The sequence below is a fragment of the Trichosurus vulpecula genome, chromosome 1 (genome assembly GCF_011100635.1).
Source record: "Trichosurus vulpecula isolate mTriVul1 chromosome 1, mTriVul1.pri, whole genome shotgun sequence".
In the NCBI taxonomy this organism is placed as follows: Eukaryota; Metazoa; Chordata; class Mammalia; order Diprotodontia; family Phalangeridae; genus Trichosurus; species Trichosurus vulpecula.
This window is the reverse complement of record NC_050573.1, coordinates 10,642,462-10,657,453: the sequence shown is the minus strand read 5'-3', so window position 1 is coordinate 10,657,453 and position 14,992 is coordinate 10,642,462. Positions and strand designations below refer to the sequence as shown.

The following is a 14,992-nucleotide window of genomic DNA, read 5'->3' as shown; positions in this document are numbered from 1 at the left end:
AGTAAACCCTTCAGTGACATCATGGATCAAACAGAGTCCTACAATGTATACAGACATATCTATATGACTTAGTGGAACTGAACTGCCTAGCATGGGACGAGGTATACAGTCGGCACTCCATCAATACTCAATGCTTAATGACCGGAGTAGCAGAATCGTGCTGGACTCTGCTACCCTCCATCTGTCAGGATGCTCATGATTTAGATCTGACTACCTCCTAAGTCACTATGTCTAGCCTGGCCTCTCACCAGAGCCAACACCACATTGGGACCTCATCGAGGTCCCAAAGGCCTGATTTAAAGCCTCCTCCACTTTGACTCAAACAGCCCAGAACACCTTCCCTTTTAGTGCCCACTCAGAAGTCAGGATGTAGTATTCCACGTGCAGCATGTACTCAAACGTTCTCTGACCAGTGTGTAAATCCCAAAATGACCAATTCCGAGACTCTGTCATTTTACACCGTGCCTAAAGACAGACAAATGTGCTCCAATAAGTGGTGGCAAAGCGTCTTAGAGCAGAAGTATAAAACGTAATCAGGAAATGTTTGACAAAATAAAAACACAATACGACTTCGATAATGCTAATTTGCGGCTTGCTAGATCAGCAGGCTGCCCAGATCATTTCCGAGTCTGGCACCATTCTCTTAAGAGTACTTAAAAAAGGATCAGAGTAAAAAAAATGCCCATAATAATAACAACGATAGTTAACATTTATACAGCTTTAATAAGCTGTGCCAGGGGCCGCTAACCCCTCTACAACGATAATCTCTTTGATCCTCACAACACTCGGAGGTGGGGTCTATTATTAGCCCCATTTTACAGATGAGAAAACAAAGGCAAACAGAGGTTAAGTGACTTGACCAGGGTCACACGACTACTAACTTTCTGCATTATCCCTAACTCCAAGCCCTTTTAATTCCAGTGCTTTCCCTCTGTTAATTATTTCCTACTGATCCTGTACACAGCATGCTTTGTATGTATTTGTTTGCATGTTGTCATCCCCCCCATTACACTGCAAGCTCCTTGAAGGCAGGAGCAGTCTTTTGCCTTGCTTGTATGCCCAGAGCTTAGTACACTGTCTGGCACATAGTAAGTGCTTAATAAATGTTTACCGAATTGAACTTTAAAATGCTCTGGAAATAGCTGTTACTGTGGGAACAGTAACTGGACATGTTCCTCTTGGCACAAGAAGACAGGGAGAGGGGGCTGAAGAGACAAATTTTGGCTCATTTCGAGGGAAAGGTAACCCCACAGCATCAGCGCTATACAAGAGTGGGGTCCAAAAAGAGAGCATTTTTAAGGTCAGGCTAGACAGCCACTTGTCTGGCACACTTCCAGGGCTTTTCTTGAGCAGATGACCGCTAGGCACAGGCCATTTCTGGGATTCTATGAAGTCACCTGACCTGCAGCTTTCTCACCTGTGAAATGCAGAGGCTAATTCATGCTGCTGGGCTGGCATTGCTCCCAGGGTTGTGGTTGACTTAATGGGATAATGTATGTAAACGGCTTTGAAAACCTTAAAACTTGAACAATCATCATTAAACTCTGAAGATCCCCCAGCCCTCCCCATTGACTTTGTATTTATTTGGTATATTTTTGTATTTACTTATAGGTTGTTCATGTGGTTTCCTCTGATAGACTGGAAGCTCCCTGAGGACAAGGCTGTGTCCCTTTGGTTTTGTGTTCCCAGGCACAGTTCCTGATACACAGGTGGTGCTTAATAAATGCTTGGTTGCTTGACTGGCTGAAGGATCATCAATATCAAGGGGTTGGGGTGGAGGTGGGAGGGGAAAAGAGGTGTAGTCACGTGACTCGGACACGCCCCCTCCACTTCCAAACCTTCCTAGGGCGCACGTTAGAGATGAGGAGGAAGGCTCTCACGTAAGCCCCGCAGGGCGCAGGGAAGGCCAGCACGGACGGCCAGCAGGGAGGACCCCGGGCACTCGTGCCCAGCTCGGCCTGCCCTGACCTGGGCAAAGAGAGGAGCAGACAGTGACGTCATCCGCCTCGCCCCTCCCGGAAGTGCCTGCGCCGGGCTGCCGGAAGTGCCCTCCGAGAGCGCGGGAAGCCTTCCGTCCTCCGGCGCTCCGGGGACCGCAGAGCCGGGCCCACTCGCATACACGCCACCCCACCAGTACCGCGCGCGTCCTCCCTCCCGCCGCAACCCAGAGGTACTAACCTGTGGCCGCGCCCCAGAAGGACGCAGGTCAAGGTCCGGCTTCCACGCGGGCTGCTGCGCATGCGCGCCGGCCGGAGCCCGAAAATGCTCTGGGACGGCAGAGGGGGCGTGTCTAGCGTGCGCATGCGCGCGAACTGGAAAGGCACTACGTAGAGGGCGGGGCCTACGTGTGGCTCCCAGAGCCCGGAAGCTCCAGCCCGGAAGGGGCACGGGCGGCTCCTCATTGGACTGCGGGACCGAGGCTGTCCGCCAGCATGCAAGGACCCTTTAGACCCTCCGCCTTCGCGAGGTGTGGTCTTGACTTCATGTCTGGGTCACGGAAGTGTACCCTCCACCCCACGGGCAGGCCAACCTGGTAACGGGCCTTGCTCCTGGCCATCGTAGGAACGTGCCGTTTCCCACCTCCAGGCTTTTTCCCAGGCTGGTCCTCCTTCCTAGAATGGCCACCCGCCCCCTTCACCTGGGGAACCCCTTCCTCCAAGGGTCAACATGAGGCCTTTCCTGGTTCTCTCCCCTCCCCCAAGAAAGCTATTTTTTACCAATCCTTTGAGCCACCTATGCTGAATATATTTTGTCTACATGTTGTCTTCGAGATGGAATGTAAAGAAGGGACTGGTTTGGGGTTTTTTTTGGTTTTTTAATTTTTCTTTGTATCTCCTTCAACACAGTGCCTGCACATAGTAGGTGCTTTAAAAGTGTTTCTTGTTTTATTGTCATAGATGGATGTTAAGTATCAGTGCCGTGGATAGTTACGATAAACCATTGTTTGTATAATAATGTATACTTTATATATTATAATTAAAATACAGGTTATAATTATTATAATATAATAATGATAACTGACATATTTATATAGAACTTTAAGTTAGTTTACAAATTGCTTTATATACATTGTTTGATTTGAGCCTCAGGGCAACCACATAGGGTAAGTACTTAAGATACTATTACCCTTCCATTTTCCAGATGTGGAAATCGAGGCTCAGAAAAGTGAAGTGATTTGCTGAAGGTCACACAGCTAGTAAGCAAGAGGTAAAATTTGAACCTGTCTTCCAGATTTCAAGCCCAGCACTCCATTATACTAGACTTGAAAATAGATGATATTGCTCTTGAACATTTAATATTTAACTCAACAAGCATTTTTGAAGTTCCTGCTATGTGGCCGGCGCTGTACTGAGCTCTGGAGGCAAAAACATAAGATCCTCTAGAGGGTCCCCAACTCATTTGTAGATTGGAACCCTCAAAAGTCAGCTAAATGTTTAAAGTTACTCTATGGAACTCCATTCCTAAGATAATAGGTCATGGGTCCCTACCATTGAACTTAACCTTTAATAGTCAGCCAGTAGATACCAGAAGTTCAAAGCAAAGGCATTTATTAAGATGATCTGGTTAAAAAAAAAAAAGTAGCTACAAAATATCACACACACCCCGTGTAAACCAGAGGTTCCCTCTCCCACAAAGAATGGGCATGGATGTAAGTTACATTGGTGGGAAACATGTGGCCACCTCCAGCCCCAATGACCGTTCTCATCTCATAGAGTCCTCACGCTGTTTCACTTGGGTACATCATCGGAGTTGCTCAATCCAAGTCCCTGGGTCTTTCCCTTGTAGCAGTGATCTCTTGAATCCATACCCTGCTGACGGGGGTCTTGATCCTTGAAGCTTCTTCCTGTGTTTTCTATCCGTGTCTCCAAAGAGAGAGAAAGTGTGTGTCTTTCCTCCCTGGATGTGTCTCGACTGCACCTTGAACTCTCTTGGACTGGCCGACTCTCAAACTGTTCATCTGTGACTGCTCTTCCAATTCAGAACTTCACACTTCTTAAAAGAAGAACAGGGCAGAGATAGTGGACATCGTTAATACAAGGCTCCCTCTGTTATCTGCTCTCACTTTCTCTGGTTACATCAATGGGGGAGAATGAAGCTGATTCCTTCCCCCACTACTTAAGATAAAAAAAGTGGAATACCCCCTGCCCTATGCCGCTTACACTCCAATGGAGACATGTACATGTAAAGTATATATAAATGTAACCATGTGTTTGTAAGAGTTACTTAAGAAGTATAGATTTAGAGCTGGAAGGGCTGCCGGAGGCCATCTAATCCAATTCCCCCATTTTATAGGTGAGGAAACTGAGGCGTAGGGAGTTTAAGTGACAGCCATATAGCTACTAAGTGTCAGAGGTGAGATGTGAACCCAGATCCTCTATCTCCAGAGCTTTTCTTACTCTGCACTCTACTATAGTGGGAAGATTCACCTGTTAGATTACCGTAGAAGGGAAGAGTTCTCCCTCTCTTCTTTGTATGACCATCCTCAACTGCACCCTTACAGAGTGATGTTCCACAGCAAGGAAACAAAGGGGAACTTTGCTGTGTAATAACACAACACCCAAGCCCAGTCCCTGCAAGACAACCAGACTTTTTTCTACTCTCTATTTGCCTAAAGGGAAACCCCAGATTCATGCATTCTAGAACCTAGTACTTAACCCATTCTAGAACCATATTAAGTGCCTAATAAATGCTCTTTCATTCATTCAATAAGAATCTCACTCATATAGGTCCTGAACCCCCAGCCAGATGCCAGGAAAAAAAAATTCAGAGACATTCTGTGTTTTTTGACCTCTACATAATACGTCAGCTCCTGTACCTCCCTCTCTTGTAACTCTATTCATGAAGAATGAAGCAACCCAACCAGAGTTGTTAGGATTGATCAGATCTTCACATTGGTGTTAGTATTCGCTAAACATGGATTTCGAACAAATTTTAAGAGCAGGAAAACCCTGGATTTAACATAGGCTCTTTTGTACACTGAGACAGGCATTTCATCTTATACTAAGTCTACCAAATGCAAAGTCAGGTAGCTGGTGACCTTCTCCTTTTCCTTAAACTGCCCCGTGTGGCCACTGAAGACAGGCGGTGGTAATCCAAGGAGCTCTAGAATTGACCACGTACCAATGAGGCTGCTGCCTCAACACCTTCCGGTCCTTAGCCCCTCAAGGTCTCTCAATTCAAAATCATTCAAGGTCTCTCCTCACTTCTCACTTTGATTCTCAGACCTCCTCCCTCCAAATCGAGGAGGGAAAAACATCCTGATTCTTTAAGACTCATTCAGTTTCTATGTCTCTCACAGACTTCCATAGTCAGGCACAGAAGACTTTTCTCTACTGGAGGAAAACTGGCCTCCAGTCCCCTGATATGTAAACAGAAGAGACACAACCCAGGGTTGGGGAAGAGGTGACAGTAATCAGGAAGTCTCATAGAAGGCAGTACATCCACTGAATCTTGAAGGAAGGGACTCTGAGAGGTAGACATTGCAAGGGAGTTGCATTCCAAGCATGAGAGATAGCCTGTGCAAAGGGACAGGGAGGGGAGATGGAGTGTTTGTAGAAGAGAAATTGCAAAGTGGGATATAGAACTGGCTGTTCCTGGAAAAAGGTACATCATCTCCAGATTCCAGGCTGTGCCCTACGTCTTCAATACGTTCTACGTTTCAATAAACAGCCAGCACCACACCATCCATTCCATACAAGAAACCATCGGTTACAGCAACTGGAGAAAGTTTGAATGCCATGGCTAAGTTCACTTACCTTGGCAATGTTCTTTCTAGGTATGTCTGCATACATAATGAGGTTGCTGCACACATTTCCTGAGCTAGTTCAGTGTTTGGGAGGCTCCAAGGGAAAGAAAAGGTATTAGGCTTCCTACCAAACTGAAGTTCTACAAAGCCATTGTGCTGAACTCATCGTGAAACCTGGATAGTCTGCCAGCACTATGCCAGGAAATTGAAACACTTCCATTTGAACTATCTTAGGAAGATTCTGAAGGTCACCTGGCAGGATAAGGTACCAGACACCACGGTCCTCGCTCAAACTAAGCTGCCAAGCATTCAAACTCTGCTTCAGAGAGCACAACTCCCGTGGGCTGGCCATGTTGTTCAAATAACAAATGTGTGTTTGCCTAAAAGACTCTTTTATGGAGAACTCATGCAAGGCAGGCCTCATGTGGTTGTCAGTGATGCAAGGACACTCTCAGGGTCTCTCTGAAGAACTTTGGAATCGACTATGAGACATGGGAGGGACTGGCACAGGACCCCCCAGCGTGGCATGCCTGCGTCAAAGAAGGCACTGTGCTGTATGAACGAAGCAGAATTGAAGGAGCTCAAAAGAAATGTGAGATGTCCAAATGTTCATGTGGACTCTGTGCCTGACCTGGGCTAGAGCCTTCCGAGCTCACCTTGGTCTGGTCAGCCACGGTTGGCCACATTCTACCTTGACTCCAACATGGTGATGTCATTTTGGTCCTCTGATTGCGAAGGACAACAACCAACCATGAAACATCTATTATATGCCAGACACAGTGCTAAGCTCTGGGGATACCAAAAGAGGAAAAAGAGCCCTCAAGGAGCTTACAGTCTAATGGGGGGAGGGGGGAGAACAACATGCAAATAAAGGTATACAAAACTAGCTCTATACAGGATAAATAGGAAATCATTAGCAGAGGGAAGGCACTGGAATTAAGAAGGGTAGGGGAAGATTTCCTATAGGAGGTAGGATTTTAGTTGGGACTTAAAGGAAGCCAGGGGGTTGGTAGTCAGAGTGAAGGGGAGAAAGTGTTCCAGACGTGGGGGACAGCCAGAAAAAATGCCCAGAGCTGAGAAATGGAGAGTCACATTTGTGGAAGCCAGGAGACGGGTGTTACTGGATTGTGGATAGTGAGGAATAAGGAGTAAGAAGACTGGATAGAGACAATGAAGGACTTTGAATGTTAAACAGAGGTTGTGAATTTGCTCCTGGAGTCTCTGGAGTTTAATGAATAGGAGGTGTGGGGGAGTAGAGGTTAACATGATCTGACCTGTGTTTTAGGAAAAATTACGTGGCTGAATAGAGGATGAATTGTAGTGGGGAGAGACTTGAGGCAGGCAGACCCCCCCAACAGGTACTGCAGTAGGCCAGGTATGAGGTGATGACCTGTACCAGGGTGGGGGTATTGTCAGAGAAGAGAAGGGGGTATATTGGAGACATGGTCCCAAGAGGAAATCTGTAGGCCTTAACAACATCTTGCATATAGGGGTGAGGGGGAGAGGAGGGGAGAGATAGGGAGGAGTTCAGAATGACTACCAGGTGGCAAGCCTGAAGGGCCGGGAGAGGGTGAAGGACCAAGAAGAGGGTGGTGCCCTGAACAGTCATAGGAAAGGTGGGGTGGGGTGGGGGTGGGGGGTGGGGAGGAGGGCTTAGGGGGAAAGATGATGAGTTCAGTTTTGGACATGTTGAATCTCCCCAACATCCATTTGGAGACGGGAGATGGGAGGTCAGCAGAGAGGGTGGGGCAGGACTGGTAGATCTGAGAGTCATTATCAGTACAGTGATGGTCCTCAAATCCACAGGAGCTGATGAGATCACTCTGTGAAGTAGGAGGGAGGGAGAAGGGAAGAGGGCCCAGGACAGAGCCCTGAGGGATGCCTATGGTTAGAGGATGTGATCTGGAGGAGGATCCAGCAAAGGAGACAGAGAAGGAGTGGTCAGAGAGGGAGGAGAAGGGGAAGGGGGTTCCTAGAAACCTAGAAAGAAAAGAATGCCAAGGAGGGAAGGCCGATCAGCAGTGTCAAAGGCTGCAGAGACGTCAACAATGTGACCTAGAATGCCCTGGTTCTTCATCCCACACAAGAATGTGTGACCCTTGTAATCATAGTAACATTGGAAAGGCAGGTCAGTCATTGAATAAGCACGTATTTAATGCCTGATGTGTGCCAGGTTCTGTGCTGAGGGTTGGTGGTACACAGATAGTCCCTGTTTTCAAGAGCTCATCGACTAATCAGAGAGACAACATGGAAACCACAATGTACAAGTGAAACAGAGCCATCAGAAATACCCCCCCAGCTCTCGGATCTATCAGCTGCCTCCCGGCTATCTGCCCTCCATCTCTCTCAGCCCCGGGCCTGGGATGCTCTCCCTCCTCCAGTCTGACTAGTGACCTCCTGGCCTCCTGTAAGTCCCAACTCAGATCCCCCTCCTACAGGAAGCCTTCTCCAGCCCTTCTTAATCCCAGGGCCTTCCTTCTGTTGGTTCCTATTTATCCTGTGTCCAGCTTGCTTTGTGTGTATTTGTTTGCATGTTGTCTCCCTGTTAGATTGGAAGCTCCCTGAGGCCAGCAGCCATTCCACTTTTGTCTTATGTAGTCAGGAGGAGGCCTCAGTTTCCCTGTCCGCTAATGATGTCATCACCGAAGGTGAGGGGTAGATAAGAGAGGTCAACAAGCATTCATATGCTAACTATATCTTTTGCCTCCTTTTGTTTCCCCAGTACTGGCACATGTATTTGTGTTCCCTATATATCTTCAATATTAGACTCCTCTAAGGGCTAGCTGATATTTTCCCAATTGACAGCTTCCTTTTTCATTCTAGTTAGAGTAATTTTGTACAAAACATTGCGCTGTGGCTAATGTGGAAATACATATATTTTGGACGACTTCACATGTATAATTTTCGTGTTGTTTACCTTCCGGATAAGTGAGGGAGAGAGAAAATTTGGAATTCAAAATTTTGAAATGAATGTTTAACAAAGATAAACTAACATTGCGCCAAGCTCCTTAAGCTTAATGTGATAGAAGGTTGATATATAAGGAGAGTCTCCCAGTAAAAGGCTGCAAACCAGAATGCTTCATGAGATCTGGAGCAAGGCCAATGATATATGTCTCTTGTCAGTACCACCACCACTCTCCTTTGGAGAAGGTTTGGAGTTTTCTCAAACTCATCATCTTCTTTCATTTTCTGTATCTAGCCAGTCAACAAATTCAGTTAGTTTTTCTTTTCAGATAATTCATCCAGTCTTGCTGCCACCATTTTAATACAGAACTTTGGACAAAAGTGGGACAGTTTCTGCTCCCAGGTAGCTTACATTAGACTAGGGTATGCAGCATGTTCACAGATGAGTAAATACAGACTGTATGTAGAAAATACACAGTGATTTGTAGGAAGGGGCAACTAGGGCCCTTAGAGGCGGTACTTGAGCTCAGCCTTGAAGGCAAGTAGGCTTTAGAAGAGAGTGGAGGTGAGAAGGGGACACAGAGGTGAGAGATGGAATGTCAATTACTAAAAACAGCAAGTAGGCCAATTCGGACAATAGAGTGCCTAGTGGAGACGTAACGTGATGAATCTGGAAAGACAGGCTGAAGCAAAATTCAGTCAGCCTGAACATATTTAGTAATGCCTGCTATGTGGTTTGCTGGCTGGATTTCTATCTCAAAAACCAAGCCTTAAATCCAACTCACTCTGGAGCTCATAGATTGGACAATAGGTCCCTGCCTTCCTAGCACAGAGTGAATGTAAATACTAAATAGTCTTTCTCTTTTGGGCAGGAACCCTGAGGGTCTTCCCCTCCCAGTTTGATTTTTTTTTTTTGAGTTTTGATTAAAGGGGCCATCCCTTGACTCACTTCTTAAAGAGGCCTATTCACTGAATGGGCTTAACCTCATTCAAAGTGAGGACCTGAAAAGGCCTTAGCTGGAAAGGGCCAGGGTCTCCCATTGCATCCTGGGCCATCTCCAGTCATCCTGGTGAATAGCAGGCCACTGGACCCAGATGGCCCTGGAGGAGAAAGTAAGGCTGGTAACCTTGCACAGCCCTCCCTCACTCAAATCAAAGTCAGCTGCGAGTCATGTCATCATCTCCCTGATGTCATGGTCCTCTTCGAGAACGAAGGACAAACACCCGCGTGCCACGCGCGCGTGCGCGCACCACACCACCGCAGCACAGTGCCTGGCACAGTGCTTAATGAATGGTTATTGGTTTTTGGTTGATTGATTAACATAACACTGAACTGGCCAAAGCTAGGATCCAGCCACAGAACAGAGGAAAGGGTCTGACACTTTGCTGGTTGGGGAATCTTTTCACTTAACCTCTGTGTAACTTCCCTGAGTCTTAGTTTCCCAGCTGTAAAACGAAGAGGTTGGTCTGGGAGGATGCTAAGGGGCGAAGGGACTGGAGGTCCCAGCGATGACAAAGAACAGGGTTAGGAAGAGTGAGGACACTCTGCTGGAATGGTAGGAGGTTGTGGTTGGATAAAGGAATCCCAGAGTTCTGGGTCTTGGAAATGGAGCAGTGAGTGATGCTGAGATCAAGGGTGTGAACTGGCCCTGGGTGTGGCCGAGACAGAGAGGAGGGGCCTGGGGAGCTCTGTCTGAAGGAGATTTAAAGCCTCAACCTTCTTGGGTCATTAATATCTGACACATCAACGTTCATGGGTAATAGTTCTCGGTAATTTATTATTGCTGTCTGTCTATTCTCGTTGTTAATTATTAACGTTCGTTACATTTATAATAATAATAACTAGCATTTAAATAATATTTTAAAGGTTACAAAGCACTTTAAGTAGGCTTTCTCAATGAAGTAGGCGATGCTATTGTCTCTGTTGCACAGATAAGATGAAGTAACTACTGAGAAAGGTTAATGAGCCTGAGAGGGGTTAGGTGACTGGCCCAGGGTCACTCAGCCTAGTCCAGGGCTGGGGAACTTGCAGCCTTCTAGGTCCTTAAGTGTGGCCTTTAGACTGAGGGTTTGAGGTGGGCTTTGAACTGAGGTCTAATGATCCAAGCCCCGAGCACTATCCACTGCTCCACCTAAGTTGTCCCAATGATCACTTAATTTCCCCTCAGCACCAGAATTGTCTTTGTGCAGTGGGGGTGGGAGGAAGGGGTGCATCTCCACAGAATCATAGAACCAGAGCCAGAGGGCCCTCAAAGGCCACCTCCTCCAGCCTGTACCTAAGGAAGAATTCCGACATAATGTGGCACACCGGATGGCATCAGAGAGACAAGGACCAAATCCTACCTCAGACATTAGCAGCAGAGTCCTGGCTGAGTCACATAGCCCTTCTGTGCCTCAGTTTACTCATCTGTAAAATGGAGAAGTTGTATTCAGCTGTCTCTGAAGTCCTAGGAGCCTAGGATCTCCAACAAGTGGCCACAGATCTTGTGTTCAGACAACCTGGATCCCCTGCGGTGTCAGGGAGGTCACTAAGCCGGGAGGCAGCTAACCCTCCGACTCCAGAATGGACCTCAATGTGAGGAGGCTTTTCTTTAAACTGAGTGAAAATGGAGCAGAAATCTCCCTTCTACAACTTCCTGCCGCTGTTGCCTTAGGAACCAAGCAGAAAAAACTGAATCTCTCCCCACCTAAAAGCCCCTCAGATGCTTGAAGGCAGAATCCTTGGCTTTCTTCAGGGCTCCGCTTTGTTTCCCAAGCCCCCTGATTGTCCAAATTATACTTATCTATCTCCCCAGGCTCTGAGCTCATTCTCCCAACCAGGTCCAGAGATTTCCCCTTGGGGCTGTAGGGGTAACCCTGAGGGGTTGGGGTGTCTTATAAACTGTCGCTCATGGAAGGGTGCCTGACCACTGAGCCCATTCCTTATGAACATGTCCAGAGAAGCCCTGGTATACTCCTTGACTTGAATGAAGCTGAGAGGCCTGTTTCTGGGAGAGTTGCAATCATGAGTAACAGAAATGCCTTGGAGACACTTCAGAGCATGTGTAGACATTCTGATGTGCCTAGTTTTGGTCTTCACATGGTGAAGAGGAGCCTCGTTGATTGGCTGGAAAAACAGGGCTTTCTCTTGGTGTGACTTCTTCCTAGCTGACGGCGAGAGGGACGATGCCACCCCCATCCCCATTCAAGGCCAATACATGGCCCCAAGAACACAGGCTACAACCTTGTGAGTTTCAAAAGGTCAGAAGATCAAGCCGGGAGGAAGTCCATGCAGCCCTCACTGTGGACCCCATTCACTCTTGGACTTCCTTGTGGCTTAGTCTCCTGACCTTTTAAAACTCTTCTCTCTGTTTCACCACCCTGCCTCTCTCTAAGTGACACAAAGCTTTCCGTAAATTACAGCTCTCCCAGACAACGCATCCACCTGAGACAACAAACAAAAGCCTATGGTAGCCTAGTGCTCGGCACACAGTAAGGTGCTTAATAAATGCGGTTTCATTCATTCTCATGGCATCTCCAACAATGCCCTGCCCCAATAGGAGCTCAACCAGTATTTGTTGGAGAGGATAACACATCATCACATTGAATTCCAGGGCGAAAGAGAGCCCAGCGATCTCCAGAGTGGAGGCAGGAGCCTGGACCAAAGCCCATAGGGACAGCACTATCAGAGGAGGCTGTCCATAGCACAGAGCCAGAGGCTGCAGGTGGTCCACATCAGATCACAAAGTGTTTTATTGGTATTTACTTCCCAGTTGAAGTTGCTTCCCAAAGGCTCCCCTACCCCCCGCCCCCGCCCCCTCCACTCAATCTCTTTCTTGTAACCCAGGCTTTCGGTTAAGAAAAAGTCGAGATATTGGCCTCGTCTGCCGATGTATTTCTCATTCTCCATCTGTCGTCCACCACTTCTTTTCCGAGAGGTGAAGGACACCCTTTGCTGTCAGTCCTATGAGGTCATGATGGTCCCTTCATTGATCAATGTTCGTCATTTTCAAAATCCTTTTTTAACTCTCTTCTAACAGAGACTCTGACAGCTTGTGGCCTGCCGATCTATGTCTCCAGACTCAGCAGAAGCCCCACCATGGGAGATAGTCCACATATGCACCCTCACAATGCTGCCTAATCTCCCCTCCCCTCCCCAGGCCCTTGCTTGTTCCAGGGTGTCCCAGTGTGACTGTACCCACCAGGTACGTGGCCCCTCCCACCTTGGATACTACCTAGATGACCTGGAGCTGGTCTCTTCAGCTCCCTCAGCCTCGGGACTGTAATGAGGGGGCTGGACCAGCTAGCCTCTAGACTCCCTTCCCAAAGCTGCAGTTCTGGGACTCACTGTTCCAGCTCTTGGGGCTCGCTGTTCCAGCTCTCCAGGCCTTGGGTGAGCTTCTGAGGAGTCCTAGAGAAACCTGTGTGGCCTTTACCATTTGTGGGGCTGGGTCCCTCGTGTCCCTGGAGATGGCTGGCTGTCCCACCCCTCCCCCAGCTCTGGAAACCGGAGGCCCCAGAGCTCCCAGGCAGACTGGCCCGCCCTCCAACACCAATTCTCACCTGGCAGTCACGTTTGTAGGTTTTCTAGGTGTGCGCTTGGGAAACAAGTCGCCTCTTTTGTGTCTCTTGCCCCTCTAAGCTTCATAAGTTCACAGTGGAATCTCAACTGCTGTCAACTCACAGTTGGAAAACAATGAGATTATTTTAGCCCTCGGTGAGTAAATACAGGGCTGTGTAAGTCTGTTTGCTCTTCCCCCTCCTGGCTCACAGCTGCCCAGCCCTGCCCTGCTTCTAGTGTGGGGGCCTCCGATCCCCCTAATCCCAGAGCCCTCCATCACTGTGGGTAACCTGGCAGCTCCCACCTTCAGGTTCACATCCCCTTGTCAGCTCCAAACCAAGACAGGGCTTAGCAATGACATCCCTGCCCCAGGTTGCTGAGAGCACACAAGGGGTCCCACCTCCTAAAGCCTCCCCAGAAACCCGCACACAGTGGCTTAAGTGGAAGTCCTGGGTGGCAGGGCTCCCAAACAACCTTTGTTAGAGGCCCTGAGGCTAGGCCCCCCCCACCAGAATCTCTTCCCCCTCCCCCTCCTCTGCCACCCTCAGGGTCTCTGTCTCCTAGTAGACTCTTGGGTAATAAATAGCTTGGGAATCAGACACTTAGAGCTGAAAGGTGCCTGCGCACACACACAGGCCCTTCTACAACCCCCACCACCACCAGCTAGGCCAACTTGTACCTGAAAAGGTATTCCCTGCCCAACCCTGGCCCAATGAGCAGCTATGGTCTGCTCAAAGAACCCGAGGGAGGGCAGCCTCCCACAGGCCCCAGATAGACCATTCCATCTGGGGACAACCCCCCTGGCTCGCCATTTTTCCTGACTTCCAGCCTAAATCTGCCCCCATTTCTTGTTCTTGACTCTGTCCTCTGGGGCCAAGCAGAGCAAAGCCACTTCCTCCTTCCTTGAGGTGGCCTTCAGTTGCTTGGAGACCCTCCCAGAAATCTTTTCAGTCCTGCTGGTCCCCCTATGACCTGTTCTCTGTCCTTTTGCATCTTTTTCAGGATAGATTTTTTTTTTTTAATGGTGGCATCCAGAGATGAAAAAAATACTACCACTGTATCTGACTAGGGTGGAGGGCAGTGGGGCCTGACTGTGGAAGAAGCTGGGGGCTTGCTTCCAGAAAACCATGATGACATGTGACGGACATGCCAGCTCCCAGATTAGGAGCATGGACGGGCCTTCGGTACCTGGTTCTGTTTTAATGAAGAATCTGACCGTGGCTGTGTGGCCAGAACTGGGTGGGGAGGGGGGTCTTCAGCCAGCCAAGGCCAGATTCTTGGTTCAACTCCTTGCTTCTCATCTGTGTTATAGCGAGAAAGACAGTATTTATGAAGCACCTACTATGTGCCAGGCATTGTGCTGAGCCCTGAGGCAAAAGGCAGGCCCTGCTCTCAAGGGACTCACAGTCTGATGGGGAGACAACAGGCAAACAGCTATGTACAGACAAGCCATTTACAGTACAAATAGGATGCGATGGACAGAGGGAAGGGACACGAATGAAGAGGGCTGGGAAGAGGGTCCTCTTTGGTAGAAGGGAGATGTTAGCTGGGATCTAAAGGAAGTCAGGGAAGCCAGGAGGTGGGGATGAGGAGGGAGAGAGGCTCGAGGATGGAGACAGGCAGAGAAAATGCCTCAGGAGATGGAGGGCAAAGAGGTTGGTGGTCACTGGATCACATGGTGAGGCATAAGGCCTAAGAAGGGGGGCAGGAAGTGAAGGCTCTTGAACATCAAATGGAGGATTTTATGCTTAATCCTAGAGGTGATAGGGAGCCGGTGGGTTTTATTGAGTAAGGGGGTGACA

At 48.4% G+C, this 14,992-nt stretch overlaps 1 protein-coding gene across 1 annotated transcript in view; it reads right to left on the bottom strand.

Moving 5' to 3' along the window:
* The window catches only part of GNB1L (G protein subunit beta 1 like), a 152,922-nt gene extending 150,653 nt beyond the window's left edge, over positions 1–2,269 (bottom strand). The window contains exon 1 of the mRNA XM_036750597.1: positions 2,179–2,269. The gene's annotated coding sequence lies outside the window, so the exon portion shown is untranslated. The remainder of the gene's footprint in view (positions 1–2,178) is intronic.
* Positions 2,270–14,992: the final 12,723 nt, after the last annotated feature.